The following is a 4,325-nucleotide window of genomic DNA, read 5'->3' as shown; positions in this document are numbered from 1 at the left end:
AATCTTAAAATCTGAAAACATTCTGCTGGAATTTCACTAACATTTTTAGGTCAATATTAAGAGAAAAATGTTATGTTGTTATTTTATCTGTTTACTCAGATTCTCTTCTTGCATTCTTACTAGAGCTTTAAAACTTTCCATGAGTTCTTGTGTATTATATAGTTAACTTCGTGTCTAGACACCACAGTTTTTATTGTTACCATAAATGGTATCTCCTTTCTAGTAATATTTTTAGCTAATTATTGCTGGTTGAAGTTTTTAAGCTGATTTTGTTTGACAAATTTGCTGAACTCTCACAACACTTTTAATATTTCAATATTTTGTCTGGTGACTCCTTTGAAATTTTTTAATATAGATCTGAAAAATGGCAGTTATTTGTTCCTTTCTAATCCTATATCTATTATGTTATTTTTGAGTACTACTGTATGGCCAGAACTCCTGTTATATCACATTATGATTGCAGCCAACCTTCAAAGTTTCTCTGTAAAGTATGATGTTGGGTATAAAGGTTAGCAAATATAAAGTGGATGTAAAGTAGCTAGTAGATATAAAGCTTATCTTTATATCTAGAGAAAACTTATACTTCTAAGGAAAGTTTTTAAAAATAGTCCTTAACAAATTATTTTTCCAGCAATTTGAACAACAAAATTTTTTTCTAGTCCCTTAATATGTAGATTTTACGTTAAACCACCTTTGTATTCTCAAAACAAAAACTTCTTGATCATATTTCTGGTTTTAAAAATACACTGTTTCTATTAGCAAATAACTGTGCTTAGAATTTTCTCGTCTTATGTTTATATTGCTTCTTACACTGTTCTCATCTGGGTTTGAAATCAAGATCTTACTAGCATGGTAAATTTACTTAGGCTGCTTTCCCTCTTTTTCTATTTTTCTGGAATAACTCATATAAAACTCTACTATAATTCAGTAAAACTTTAATAATTCAGTAAAACTCTACTATAAAATTGCACAAATGCTTTGATTACCATAAAAGTTTAATCATATTACTCTATTAAACTTTCCTATTTCTTCTTGGGCCAATTATACATTTCATGTTTTTCTCAAAATTTATATAATAAAAATATCAAATCAATATGTGTATATCTGAAACTAATATAATATTTTAAGTCAACTATACTCAACAAAATAATATTAAATAGAAATAAAAGAATATGCATTTTTTAATAGGCATAAGTTTCTATACATATCTATTAGTTCAAATATATTAGCTGTTTAAATATTGTAAGTTGTTTCTTATTTTTGACTCTTGAAGGATCAGTTGCTGAGTTATGTCTTAAAAACTCTTCACGTGTAGTACTACTTTCAATGGTTTGAAATTTGCCTGATAGGTATTATTCTAATCTTTCATTTTCAACTTTTTTGGATTTTTTCATTTAAAATTTCTTTCTTCTTAAGAACATGCTGCTCAGTTTTGTTCTCTTTTTGAATCTGAACATTTACTGGTGAGTTTACCCATATTGATCTTAATTATATCACCCAGTCGTGTTCAACTCTTTGTGACCCCATGGATTATAGCGTGCCAGGCTCCTCTGTCCATGGAATTCTTCAGGCAGGAATACTGGAGTGGGTTGCCATTGCCTTCCCCAGGGCATCTTCCAGGCCCAGGGATCAAACCCGAGTCTCCTACACTGCAGGCAGGTTCTTTACCATCTGAGCCACCAGGGAAGCCTCATTATTATTTACTAGGACTGAAATGGCAAACCACTCCAATATTCTGCTGGAAAATGCCATTGACAGAGTTGCCTAGAGGGCTGTGGTCCATGGGAATCACAAGAGTTGAACATGACTTAGTGACTAAATCATCACCATTTCTAAAATACAATTTTGTGTTTTCTTTATCATTGTTTTTGTGTTTTATTTGGTATTTATTTTGTGTTTTATTTGTCTTATCTTTATTTCCTATGGTATCAGGTAGCTCTTGCTCCTTGTTTTACATATTCTCACCCCACATTTTATTCCAGTCTTTCTTGAAGTGATCAGCTTTACAGGGGTGTGTCCTAACAGTGCCCTGACTCAGCTGCATCTTCTAACTCTTCCTTCTTGCTTTCTGCCCCAAGGCTTATCTGATACAGCAGCATGGCATGGTCTGTTTATTCATGGGCAGACCGAAAGTGTCACTTTGCAGCTCATGGGCACTACACTCTCTTCTTTCAGTCCTTGGGGAGCCAGACAATTGCTAGGAACATTTTCCACAGCTTCTTAAAATGTCCCATGAGAACCACTCTTTCTCTGTCCGCAGCTCCATAATGCATTTTGGCTTTTCCTCCCTTCTTTCTATTTTGCTCCTCCTGTCCCCCACTCCTACTCAGTGCAATCCTTTTCCCAAATAAACTATCTGCATATAAGCCCTTGTGTCAGATTCTGCTTTCTCAGGGATACCTAGCCTAAGACTCCTAACTTGCTTAGAAATATGGAATTTTCTTCAGCTAGTTTGAAAGTTATGTACTATAGTGTTTTATTTTTCATTGATACTTAATTTATTAAAATGAATGTTTTCCTCATTAATTTCATGAGCTAATAATATCTATAACTGCCACTCTCTCATTTACAAAACACAGATTTAGTTCAGCATATGTGCACTTTTCTCTGTTTGCTCTGCTTCTGGTGATTTTGGTATTACATAGGATTTGTCTGGAATTATTATAGACGTATCTTGTTTTGCTTCCTGATTCTTGCATTTTCTCTTTTCTTTTTTGGGGCCACATTGTGCAGCATGTGGGACCAGGGGTTGAACCCATGCCCCCTACACTGGAAGCATAGAGTCTTAACCACTGGACCACCAGGAAGTCCTCTGATTCTTTCTTTTCAGTATGAAGTCAGACTTGACTCCCTATAAAGCTATAGAATCCCGCAATATCGATTTCTCTTCCTCTGTAAATATTTTTCCAAAAGTGTATTTAATGAGAGTCTTCTGTTATATATTTTCTTAGTTTTACATCATTGAGAATATAAAACCTGAAGTTCAGAGATCTTTTTAACACTTTGTGTTAACCAGTAACACAAATATTACTCTATTATCTTATCCATCTAAGGTTGTTGTTGAGAAGTTATATAATAACAATAGCTACTACTTATAGAATGCTTATTATGTGCAAGGGAATGTTTTAAGCAATTTACATATATTAACTCTTTAATGTCAATGATAGCAATCTCATTCTTGTTCCATTATAGATATAATTCCCTGTCCCCATTCCTTATCCCCATTTGGAAAGTTTGTAGAATTTTTCATTTTTGGCTAATGGTCTTAAAGTGTTAGTATATTGCTCCCAGGTTTGATTTTTGATTTCTGTTTTCATCTACTCAATTTACCAATCCGTGATTTTTTAAAATCTAAGGTATTATATACTTCCTTAGTTCTGAAAAATTCTAGTTTATCATTTCTTCAAATATCTTTCCTCCATTTATTTGGTTTTGGCTTTTGCTTTTTCTCCAGTATTATTAATATATAATTGACATTGTGTAAGCTTAAGGTGTACAATGTGATGATTTGATGCACTCATATATTGTGAAATGATTTACCACAGTAAGTTAGTTAATATATATCCATCACCATTTTTTTTCCTTTTTTTTGGTGAGAACATTTAAGATCTACTCTCTTAACAACTTTCAAATATATAATACAGTGTTATAAACTATAGTCACCAGGCTGTACATTAGATGATTAGAACTTATTCATAACTGGATGTTTGTGCCCTTTGACCACCATCTCCCTCTTTCCCTCATTACTCTAGCATGTAGTCCCCACTCTACTCTTTGTTGGTATGAATACAACTTTTTTAGATTTCATGTATATAATTGAGTGAAAAAAAAGTGAAGTCGCTCAGTCGTGTCCAACTCTTTGTGACCCCATGGACACCAGGCTCCTCCGTCCATGGTATTTTTCAGGCAAGAGTACTGGAGTGGGTTGCCGTTTCCTTCTCTAGGGAACTTCCCGACCCAGGGATCGAATCCAGGTCTCCCACATTGTAGACAGACGCTTTCTGTCTGAGCCACCACTTGATCTTAGCCAAAAAAGTCATACATAATTTGTCTTTCTCTGACTTATTTTACTTGGCATCCATGTTATCAAATGGCAAAATTTTCTTCCTCCCTTTATTTGTTCCCTGTTCCCAAGACTCCTGTTACATAGATCTCAACTTTTTAAACAAATTTCTATCTTCTGTATCTTATGCCTTTGCTTTATACTTTCCTGCCTGTGCTTCCCGGGAGAGTTCTCTATCCGATCTTCCAGTTCACTAATTCATCTTCAAGTGTATTGAGCTCTTTATTTTAACCCATACGTTCTGATGTCCAAGTTTCTTCCA

At 33.9% G+C, this 4,325-nt stretch overlaps 1 long non-coding RNA gene across 1 annotated transcript; it reads right to left on the bottom strand.

The window, feature by feature from the left end:
• Positions 1-642: 642 nt before the first annotated feature.
• LOC120877975 lies at positions 643-3,692 on the bottom strand. The gene is made up of 3 exons (XR_005724433.1): positions 3,601-3,692; positions 709-713; positions 643-655 (listed from the first exon to the last, which is right to left on the bottom strand). It is a non-coding gene; the product is annotated as an uncharacterized LOC120877975 (long non-coding RNA).
• Positions 3,693-4,325: the final 633 nt, after the last annotated feature.

The sequence above is a fragment of the Oryx dammah genome, unplaced genomic scaffold, assembly GCF_014754425.2.
Source record: "Oryx dammah isolate SB20612 unplaced genomic scaffold, SCBI_Odam_1.1 HiC_scaffold_18, whole genome shotgun sequence".
Lineage (NCBI taxonomy): Eukaryota > Metazoa > Chordata > Mammalia > Artiodactyla > Bovidae > Oryx > Oryx dammah.
This window is presented reverse-complemented; position numbering and strand designations above follow the sequence as displayed.